We start from the raw sequence: 12,145 nt of genomic DNA on the forward strand, positions 1-12,145 counted from the left end.
GTCCTGTTGGCAACCTTCAGTCTCAAAAGACTCTGGTATCGCGCTCTGAAAGGTGGTTCTGGAACAGCGTCTAGTGTGGCTGAAAAGGCCAATCCGGGAGTGACAATCCCTTCCACACTGGGAGCAAGTGCAGTCTGTCCCTGGTCTGTCTCCCTGGCTATGGGCCTTCCTTCTTTGCCTCTTTGCCTCAGACTGTTGGCCAAGTGTCTCTTCAAACTGGGAAAGGCCATGCTGCACAGCCTGCATCCAAGCGGGCCGCTCAGAGGCCAGGGTTTCCCACTTGTTGAGGTCCGCTCCTAAGGCCTTCAGAACCCTCTTGCAGATGTCCTTGTATCGCAGCTGTGGTCTACTTGTAGGGCGCTTTCCTTGCACGGGTTCTCCTTAGAGGAGATCCTTTGGGATCCGGCCATCATCCATTCTCACGACATGACCAAGCCAACGCAGGCGTCTCTGTTTCAGCAGTGCATACATGCTAGGGATTCCAGCACGTTCCAGGACTGTGTTGTTTGGAACTTTGTCCTGCCAGGTGATGCCGAGAATGCGTCGGAGGCAGCGCATGTGGAAAGCGTTCAGTTTCCTCTCCTGTTGTGAGCGAAGAGTCCATGATTCGCTGCAGTACAGAAGTGTACTCAGGACGCAAGCTCTGTAGACCTGGATCTTGGTATGTTCCATCAGCTTCTTGTTGGACCAGACTCTCTTTGTGAGTCTGGAAAACGTGCTAGCTGCTTTACCGATGCATTTGTTTAGCTCAGTATCGAGAGAAAGAGTGTCGGAGATCATTGAGCCAAGGTACACAAAGTCATGGACAATCTCCAGTTCATGTGCAGAGATTGTAATGCAGGGAGGTGAGTCTACATCCTGAACCATGACCTGTGTTTTCGTCAGGCTGATCGTCAGTCCAAAATCTTGGCATTCCTTGCTAAAACGATCCATGAGCTTCTGGAGATCTTTGGCAGAGTGGGTAGTGACAGCTGCATCGTCGGCAAAGAGGAAGTCACGCAGACATTTCAGACATTTCATTACCTTCTTTACCTGCATCAGTAAAACCATGGCTTTGAAGTTGTAAGAAGTAGTGGTCCCACTTTATTCTGTGGTGATCAGACCTCCCCTGGAGTACTGAGTCCAGTTCTGGGCACCTCCGTTTAGGAAAGATGCAGCCAAACTGGAGGAGGTTCAGAGGAGAGCGAGAGGATGATCAGAGGGCTGGAGGAGAAGCCCTACGAAGAAATGTTGAGGGAACTTGGTATGTTCAGCCTGGACAAAAGAAGGCTGAGAGGAGATTTGACAGCACTCTTCAAATGCCTGAAGGGCTGTCATATGGAAAAGGGCTATTTGCTCTTTTCTGAAAGCAGGACTAGATCCAAGAGAAGAGACTCTGATTGGACAGGAAAAACTTCTGTATCAACCTTTGACAGCGAAGGCTGTTCAAGAAAGATGCAGGGGGGTTGTTAAGGGGTGTTCATCGGCTCAACTCTTTCGCGATGGCAAAGAAGACCCAGTCTTCCCCCCAACTTTTATTCACATTTCTAAGGCAAGTGGTGAAGAGAAGATTTATGATTTTTATGAAGCGAGGACTTAATCTGACATCCACAGATAAGAAAAATTAACGACTGAGCGAGGAAGTTTACAAGGATGGGACTATTTTGTTTTTAAGAGAAGTTAAGAAGAGAATTGAATCGTAAAGGATTTGAACTGCCTGCAGTAGGTGGAAAGAAAAAGATTTTAAAAAGAAAAATTGTGGTTTTATTTGAGATCAAAATACTCATTTAAAGGGATTGTGGCTTTCTGGAATGTGTGGAATGTTGTTGAAATAAAGATCCAGTGAGAAAATATCAGAGTATGAAGACAGTGGACTCTTAAAGATAGTGACATCTGGTGGTGTAAGAGACGAAATGCAGGAATAATTACTTAAAATATAAAAGTCATGGAGTCAGGACTCACCTATGAACTTTTCAAACAGCTTTTGGAGAACTTTGTACAAAAATTTGATTTAAAAATGGATGCAAAAATCAAAGGAAAGTTGCAAAATCTTTGAAACAGCAGTGCTGAGTTGGAAAGAGACTCAGAATCATTGTCAGAAGGAAAGCACGAAGCTCAAAAAGGGGGAATACAAGGAGCTGAAATCAAGCAGGACAACTAGCAATTGGATGTCTGTGTGAGAAGAGAGGAAGAGAATCAAGATGGCTTTGGCCTGTAGGTAAAGGACAACAATAAGGAATTGGTTTTTGGGGAGACACAGGTTTTTGGGGGTGGAGAGCATGTGCAGGTGGACTGAACAGACTTCCAACTGGACAGGAGCAGGAGATGAAGGGTAAAGAAAAAGTGGAGTAAGTTGATAAGAGAAGAGTTACAGTTGAATCTTAGAGGGGAAGGAGTTGGTTAAAGCATATGGAGTAGGTGAAACATCTGGGATGGCAAACTATAAGGCTAGAACAGGGGTGTCCAAAGTTTTTGGAAGGAGGACCACATCAGTTCTCTAACACTGTGTCAGGGGCTGGGGAGGGGGGGGAAATTAATTTACATTTAAAATTTGAATAAATTTACATAAGTTTACATAAATGAACATATTAAAGACGAACTTATATGAATGAATGAAGGTCTTGCAATAGCTCAAGGCCTATAAAGGGCCTTGCACAAAGCAAGGCTGGGCTTTCCTTTGCTGCTGCTACTGCATCACAGACGTGAAACAGCAAGAAGTGGAGGGAGCCTTCATCTCATAGCTCATGTGAGAGGTCAAACAGTTGCCCTCATGCTGTGAGCAGTTGCGTCGGGCCAATGCGGGCTCCAACAAATCTCTGGAGGGCCAGAGGTTCATTGGAGACTGGGGGCTTTCTGAGGGCTGCATTGAGAGGCCTCGAGGGCCGCATGTGGCCCCAGGGCCGGGGTTTGGGCACCCCTGGGCTAGAAGAAGAGAATAATGATAAACATTTTATGTATCTGGAACTATATAAAATGAATATAGATAGAAGGGTGAATATTAGATATGAGATAGATATTTAATTACAGTAAGTTTATGATGTTCTTTCTAAAGAACTATTCAATCTTTTATTTCACAGTTTACTGAGAAACTAGCAGATCATTTGTACTTTTTAAGGATGAATGTTGTCTCTTAAAAAAATTTCTCTTTTCTTAGAAGTCTTCATTTTCTGAAAAATAAGTATTCAGAGTAAAGATTGAAAATTTCATGCTAACATATGATAAACATGGAAAGGGAATTTAATATGAAATGGAGAAAAACAACTGTTGCCCTGCACATACCTGATCTCATCTGATCTTGGAAGCTAAGCAGGGTCAGGCCTGGTTAGCACTTGGACGGGAGACCGCCTGGGAATACCGGATGCTGTAGGCTTATACCATAGTCTTTCGAGACTGAAGGTTGCCAACCATAGGTAGTAAATGAAATGTGTTTATTAACCTGCTGCATGAGATGAGAGGGGAAAGTAAAGAAGATAAGAACATAAGAACAGCCCCACTGGATCAGGCCATAGGCCCATCTAGTCCAGCTTCCTGTATCTCACAGCAGCCCACCAAATGCCCCAGGGAGCACACCAGATAACAAGAGACCTCATCCTGGTGCCCTCCCTTGCATCTGGCATTCTGACATAACCCATTTCTAAAATCAGGAGGTTGCGCATACACATCATGGCTTGTACCCCATAATGGATTTTTCCTCCAGAAACTTGTCCAATCCCCTTTTAAAGGCGTCTAGGGTAGACGACAGCACCACATCCTGTGGCAAGGAGTTCCACAGACCGACCACATGCTGAGTAAAGAAATATTTTCTTTTGTCTGTCCTAACCCGCCCAACACTCAATTTTAGTGGATGTCCCCTGGTTCTGGTATTATGTGTGAGTGTAAAGAGCATCTCCCTATCCACTCTGTCCATCCCCTGCATAATTTTGTATGTCTCAATCATGTCCCCCCTCAGGCGTCTCTTTTCTAGGCTGAAGAGGCCCAAACACCGCAGCCTTTCCTCGTAAGGAAGGTGCCCCAGCCCCGTAATCATCTTAGTCACTCTCTTTTGCACCTTTTCCATTTCCACTATGTCTTTTTTGAGATGCGGCGACCAGAACTGGACACAATACTCCAGGTGTGGCCCTACCATAGATTTATACAATGGCATTATAATACTAGCCGTTTTGTTCTCAATACCCTTCCTAATGATCCCAAGCATAGAATTGGCCTTCTATGCCTCAGCAATGTTAAGCAGAACTAGCATAGAGTAGAAGACAGCAACATGATGTTCAGAGATCAGTTGCTTGATTTTGAAGAGGTGGAGGGGGCTGTGGGATCAATGCCAGTCAACGTATGGGATTCCCAAACCCAAGCCTAGCGGAAGAGGCTTATTAAGATAAGTTAATTGATAGAGATATCGTACATAGATTTAACACAGATGAGGATGATTTAGGGGAGATGAGAGTGGTTGTCAGAAAAAACTGGAAATTTAGATATGTAGTATAAGTAACTAGAATTTGTGACTTCACCATTGCTGTAATGTTAGGAGGTATTTTTGAGATGTTTTGTGCGTGTGTTTTGTTTTAAATAAAGATAAAGGTGAAGAGAATAAAACGGCTAATATTATAATGCTGTTGTACAATTGATGGTAAGGCCACACCTGGAGTACTGCGTCCAGTTCTGGTCACTACATCTCAAAAAGGACATGGTGGAATTAGAAAAGGTGCACAAGAGAGTGACTAAGATGATTACTGGGCTGGGGAACCTTCCTTAGGAGGAAAGGCTATGGTGTCTGGACTGAGGTGGCAGAGCAGCTTTTAAACTGATCCCTGGGGGAAGGCCGACAGGAGCCGAGGGGCATCCGGTTCGGGACCCCTCATCCCTATGGGATGAGGATGGGGAGGTTAGAGAACAACAAGACAAAGGCAGGGTAGGAGAAGAAATTGGGAAAGGTAGGGTGATGGGATGTGATAGACGGTTTGGCACAATGACAGGATGCGGGGACAAAGGAGCGAATAAGCAGCCCATCCTGGGGCATTCCGTGTATAAATGCTTTTATGCGAATGCCCGAAGTCTACGAGCAAAGGTGGGAGAACTGGAATGTCTGGTGACAAGGGAAAATATTGATATAGTGGGCATAACGGAAACCTGGTGGAATGCGGAGAATCAGTGGGATACCGCAATCCCGGGCTATAAACTCTACAGGAGGGACAGGCAGGGGCGTGTTGGAGGTGGGGTGGCCCTTTATGTTAAGGAAGGGATAGAATCCAGCAAAGTAGAGATTGAAGGTGGGTCCGACTCCACCGTAGAATCTCTATGGGTTAAATTACCAGGCTTGTGCAGCGATGTAATACTGGGGGCGTGCTACCGTCCTCCAGACCAGAAATTGGATGGGGACCTTGAAATGAGGAAACAGATCAGGGAGGTGACAAGGAGGGACAGGGTTGTAATCATGGGGGACTTCAATTATCCTCATATTGACTGGGTCAATTTGTGTTCTGGTCACGATAAGGAAACCGGATTTCTTGACGTGCTAAATGACTGTGGCTTAGATCAGCTAGTCACGGAGCCCACCAGAGGACAGGTGACTCTGGATTTAATTTTGTGCGGTACGCAGGACCTGGTTAGAGATGTAAACGTTACTGAGCCATTGGGGAACAGTGATCATGCTGCGATCCGTTTTGACATGCACGCTGGGGGAAGAATACCAGGCAAATCTCTAACAAAAACCCTTGACTTCCGACGTGCGGACTTCCCTCAAATGAGGAGGCTGGCTAGAAGGAGGTTGAAAGAGAGGGTAAAAAGAGTCCAATCTCTCCAGAGTGCATGGAGGCTGCTTAAAACAACAGTAATAGAGGCCCAGCAGAGGTGTATACCGCAAAGAAAGAAGGGTTCCACTAAATCCAGGAGGGTGCCCGCATGGCTAACCAGCCAAGTTAGAGAGGTTGTGAAGGGCAAGGAAGCTTCCTTCCGTAAATGGAAGTCTTGCCCTAATGAGGAGACTAAAAAGGAACATAAACTGTGGCAAAAGAAATGTAAGAAGGTGATATGGGAGGCCAAGCAAGACTATGAGGAACGCATGGCCAGCAACATTAAGGGGAATAATAAAAGCTTCTTCAAATATGTTAGAAGCAGGAAACCCGCCAGAGAAGCGGTTGGCCCTCTGGATGGTGAAGGAGGGAAAGGGGAGATAAAAGGAGACTTAGAGATGGCAGAGAAATTAAATGAGTTCTTTGCATCTGTCTTCACGGCAGAAGACCTCGGGCAGATACCGCTGCCCGAACGGCCCCTCCTAACTGAGGAGTTAAGTCAGATAGAGGTTAAAAGAGAAGATGTTTCAGACCTCATTGATAAATTAAAGATCAATAAGTCACCGGGCCCTGTTGGCATCCACCCAAGGGTTATTAAGGAATTGAAGAATGAAGTTGCAGATCTCTTGACTAAGGTATGCAACTTGTCCCTCAAAACTGCCACGGTGCCAGAAGATTGGAGGATAGCAAATGTCACGCCTATTTTTAGAAAGGGAAAGAGGGGGGACCCGGGAAACTATAGGCCGGTCAGCCTAACATCCATACCGGGTAAGATGGTGGAATGCCTCATCAAAGATAGGATCTCAAAACACATAGACGAACAGGCCTTGCTGAGGGAGAGTCAGCATGGCTTCTGTAAGGGTAAGTCTTGCCTCACGAACCTTATAGAATTCTTTGAAAAGGTCAACAGGCATGTGGATGCGGGAGAACCCGTGGACATTATATATCTGGACTTTCAGAAGGCATTTGACACGGTCCCTCACCAAAGGCTACTGAAAAAACTCCACAGTCAGGGAATTAGAGGACAGGTCCTCTCGTGGATTGAGAACTGGTTGGAGGCCAGGAAGCAGAGAGTGGGTGTCAATGGGCAATTTTCACAATGGAGAGAGGTGAAAAGCGGTGTGCCCCAAGGATCTGTCCTGGGACCGGTGCTTTTCAACCTCTTCATAAATGACCTGGAGACAGGGTTGAGCAGTGAAGTGGCTAAGTTTGCAGACAACACCAAACTTTTCCGAGTGGTAAAGACCAGAAGTGATTGTGAGGAGCTCCAGAAGGATCTCTCCAGACTGGCAGAATGGGCAGCAAAATGGCAGATGCGCTTCAATGTCGGTAAGTGTAAAGTCATGCACATTGGGGCAAAAAATCAAAACTTTAGATATAGGCTGATGGGTTCTGAGCTGTCTGTGACAGATCAGGAGAGAGATCTTGGGGTGGTGGTGGACAGGTCGATGAAAGTGTTGACCCAATGTGTGGCGGCAGTGAAGAAGGCCAATTCTATGCTTGGGATCATTAGGAAGGGTATTGAGAACAAAACGGCTAGTATTATAATGCCGTTGTACAAATCGATGGTAAGGCCACACCTGGAGTATTGTGTCCAGTTCTGGTCGCCGCATCTCGAAAAAGACATAGTGGAAATGGAAAAGGTGCAAAAGAGAGTGACTAAGATGATTACGGGGCTGGGGCACCTTCCTTACGAGGAAAAGCTACGGCGTTTGGGCCTCTTCAGCCTAGAAAAGAGACGCTTGAGGGGGGACATGATTGAGACATACAAAATTATGCAGGGGATGGACAGAGTGGATAGGGAGATGCTCTTTACACTCTCACATAATACCAGAACCAGGGGACATCCACTAAAATTGAGTGTTGGGCGGGTTAGGACAGACAAAAGAAAATATTTCTTTACTCAGCGCGTGGTTGGTCTGTGGAACTCCTTGCCACAGGATGTGGTGCTGGCGTCTAGCCTAGACGCCTTTAAAAGGGGATTGGACGAGTTTCTGGAGGAAAAATCCATTATGGGGTACAAGCCATGATGTGTATGCGCAACCTCCTGATTTTAGGAATGGGTTAAGTCAGAATGCCAGATGTAGGGGAGGGCACCAGGATGAGGTCTCTTGTTATCTGGTGTGCTCCCTGGGGCATTTGGTGGGCCGCTGTGAGATACAGGAAGCTGGACTAGATGGGCCTATGGCCTGATCCAGTGGGGCTGTTCTTATGTTCTTATGAGGCACTGGCACATACAGGGTAGTGGCAGTACTACTGAACGGGGGCCTTGAGGGCCTTAGGGTTTGAGAACCAAGAATTCTGAGCACCTCAAACCCTCCTAAGTTTACAACATGGTGGCCTAGCGGTGGGATTTCAACTGAACTTTGTTCCCAAAAGTGGTTACACTTAAGGCAGAGGCAAACCTCTACAAAGATTTCAGTGGTTTGTTATTTTGGCAGTAAGGGCTGTTCTGCCTCAGCAACGTTAAGCAGAACTAGCATAGGGTAGAAGATAGCAACATGATGTTCAGAGAGCAGTTGCTTGATTTTGAAGAGGTGGAGGGGGCTGTGGGATCAATGCCAGTCGACGTATGGGATTCCCAAACCCAAGCCTAGTGGAAGAGGCTTACAGATCTGTGCCATCTATGACCATGGAGGATGAGAGGCCCCCGACAGGGCACTCAGGGGTGCACTGAACTCAGCAGGGAGGAAGAGAGACAGAGGTTCAAAGCACGTGCGTCATGGAGCGCAGAGAACCAGAGCAATCCGCAGAGGCACAACATGCCAGGTGCGGCTGCCAGCAGGTCTGCTCTCAAATTTCATCCAGAGTTGGAGTGGACGGATGAAAGTGATGCAGAAAGTGATAAGGACCCTTGGATGCTGCCAAGCGGAGGCTCGTGGCAAGGAACTGTTGTAAAAGGACAAAAGGATGAGTGGCCTGCCTTGCAAAAGCCAGCATCGCACTCCACGGTAAGAGCACAGCCTCCTTTACAACCGTCCTCTGAGCCTGCTGCTGTGAGCCCTGTGTTGCCAGTTTCCACACCTCCTCCACCCACTCCTGCACCGACAGCCCCACCGCCAACGCAAGTGGCGGGGGATGGGAATGCTGCTGGAGCTTCCCCAGGAGCTGCAGTGCCCTCAGCAGGAGACTGGGCTGCGATCTTTGCCATGCAACAGCGCCTTATAGAAATGCAGATGGAGGATCGGAGAGGACAAAGGAAGCGTCTCACAGAGCAATGGGACCGACATATGTTTCAAAGGTACATCCGTGATGGGGATGTCCTATCTTGCTATGTTTGAACAAGCATGTGAGGATGAGCAAGTTCCTAAGAAATTATGGTTGCGCATACTCCGTTCACAATGTGTGGGTACAGAACTAGCGCACATACTTGCAGGACTACCTAAAGAACAAAGGCACAATTACAAACTGTTTAAGTTCTTAGTCAAGGAGAATCTGGCCATAAATGAGCAAATGGCAAGGCAGAAATTCCACCCTGCAGAAATAAAGCCGGATGAAACGTATACTAATTTCCAGCTGCGTTTAGCGAGAGCTTTGACCACCTGGGCCGAGACCGCAGGAGCAGAAACTGTGCAGCAGTGGAGAGAGTTGATGGCGAAAGAACACTTTTTCTCCTATTTACCGCCAGCATTGGCAGACTGGGTAGCGGAAAGGCAGCCTGCAACCGCTCTGCAAGCTGCAAGGATAGCAGATGAAATTGCATCCCGAAGGCAGCATCAACGAGCCAGCAACAGAAGCCAGCCAAATGGGCAGCCTAAAAGCTTTCAGCAACAACCAGCAAAGAAAGGAGGAGGAGGGGAACGGCAGAGATCCTGGTCAGCCAACAAAGAAACAGCCGTTGCCAGGCAACCAAAGCCAGCTGACTTCCGCAAATTCCCAGGAAATGCTGCAGCCCCACAACTAATGATCTCTACTGCTACGAATGTGGTCAGGCAGGTCATGTAAGAAAATTCTGTGGGCAAAATACCAATGGAAATGCTGTGCTAACTCCAACCCTTAAGACTGTAAGTAAACCATTGGGGCCCCAGGTAAAACCTGTTGCAGGGTATGCCCCAGGGGAGGGCCCTAGCGAATCTCATGAAGACGCGGAGCCCAAAAACCGGCAAAAGACCAGCCTTGAACAGACTGCTCTTAGCCCCAGCAGTTCCCTGAGGGAAGGGGGGGGAGGTCAGCCCACTCCTCTATTGGGAAAATTTCCCAGGTACTTGTAAGAGCTCTAGGAGGAGGAGGGAGTTGTGAAGCCATCTCAGAAAACAATAGAGACTCTCTACCAGTTGCTACGATGCGAAGTACTGTAGATGGACACTAATTTCCAGGGAGCAGCGAAAATGGGTGAATGACAAGCAAAAGCAACCTATTCCATTGTGTGGGGGAAAATTTCAAACCCTAGGGTGTGAAGATTTTGGGAGCGACGTTTCGTTCATTTCTCAAGAGTTGTTTGACTCTTTAGGAAATGAAACAGCACAAAAATCCAAGCATTGTACAGACACGTATTTGTTTGACTCCCCAATTCCCCGCTTCTATAAGTTAATAACTTTAGAATGTGAGTATAAAGCCTTTAAAGAACCCCAATTCTTTCTAGTTCGTGCATCTAGCTCGCCTTCAGTGCTGATTGGGTCAGACCTGGCGTTCGCAGATGAACAAGTACGAAAACAGGCAGAGGGAACAGATATCCTGGCTGTACAGACCAGAAAACTAAAGATGCAACAACAGCCAGCTAACGAGTCTGATGAGACTGTAACCTCCAATTGCCAGGAAGTATCAGCCTTACAGTGCTTACAGTGCTACCACATGCTCATTGAGGCCTAGTAACTTGAGGACTGAAGCTTTAATTGGAGAAAGCGCTCAGTGCCTGCAAGGGATAGAATTAAGCCTAGAGGATCTCAGTGTCCCTGGACTGCGGCACTGGCACATACAGGGTGGTGGCACTACTACTGGACGGGGGGGGCTTGAGGGCTTTAGGGTTCGAGAACCAAGAACTCTGAGCAGCCCAAACCCCCCTAAGTTTATGACGCTCCCACCCCCTAAATTAAATAGCCGTGTGCATTGCAGGGACGTGCTGATCCCCCACAGCTCGACTCGGCCCCTGCTCCCTTTGACTCCACTTGTGCACAAGCCTTCATGATTCAGCCAGAGCCTTTTGGGGACCCCGACTCAAGTCAGAGTCTTTTCGATAAACTAGCCAGGCACAGCTCCACAGAAAAGTCAGAGCTGCTGGTGGTGTGCATATGTGTGTTCTAATTTAACACTCCCGCTATCCCCATCCTACCTGTAGACAGACTCAAGTTTCTGAAGCTCCACTTCTTCCCAAGAAAAACTCCCAAGTCCCTTCCGGTTTCAAAACGCGCGTCAAGTCCACGACTGTGGGAAATGCATGTTTGGCGCCTCAAGTTTGAATCATACAAGTCGAGTCACCCATCCCCGATGCATGCCCCTCAGGAACCCTTCTACTTGGTTGAATTCCACACCGTTTGAATGCAGGGCCACCCCTCCACTCACCCCTTCTGGCCTTTCTATAAAGCCTGTGACCCACAATAACTGTCTCTTCCCCCCCCAATCCTCCTCAGCCCCCCAAGTCAGCTCCAGCTCCTGCCTGGGTTCTGCAGCTCCTTGCACAACCATGTGAGTGCTAATGCACAGCCTCCTTCCTGAGAGTTCCATCAAGGCCTTTTCCTCTCCAGGCTGCTGCCCTGTCCTCAATGCACCCTTCTGGCTGACCGGGAACACCTGCACCCTCCTCTCCCAGGGGCGATTTGTCCCAGGTGCTGCCCAGCTCCTCCCACCCAGGGATGGGTCTAGCACCTCCTGTCGCCCTGCAGATGTCCAACGGCAGTCAACAGTCTGCTTGCACGGCGGGGCCAGTCCAATGCATCCACTTATAAACATAACACTTGGCCCCAGACACGCCCTAGTCCTTTACAGCTCAAGCCCCTCCTCCCGCCACCCCGCCTCGCCCACAGATGGTGGCTCCTCAGTTCTTGCCGGCTGCCTCCCCTGCAGCTGTATCGTGCTGCCAGGAACGCTGCCCTGGTGGTTGTGGCCTTTGGCTTCCTGCCCAGCAGTTCCAATTTGGCTTCCAGAATGATCCCGCCACACTTCACAAGGCTGTTGGTGGTCCAGGACCACAGTCTCCTCCGCAGCGCTGTCCAGCAGCCTACTGTGACGATACACCAGGGTCACAGCCTTTGCACTCTGCAGGCCAATCAGCATGTGATCCACATACCCATGCCCGAGGCTCCTTATGGTGAAATGCCCATGGCGAGGAGCCCCTCAACCCCAAACCTCACAACACTGAGGACACAGTGCTACTGAACAGGCAGAGAACCATCCATGTAAGACTCTATGGCAGAATGACCAACTTTTCAACTTTAGGGATCCTT

Source organism: Tiliqua scincoides, chromosome 4 (assembly GCF_035046505.1).
Source record: "Tiliqua scincoides isolate rTilSci1 chromosome 4, rTilSci1.hap2, whole genome shotgun sequence".
Taxonomy (NCBI): Eukaryota; Metazoa; Chordata; class Lepidosauria; order Squamata; family Scincidae; genus Tiliqua; species Tiliqua scincoides.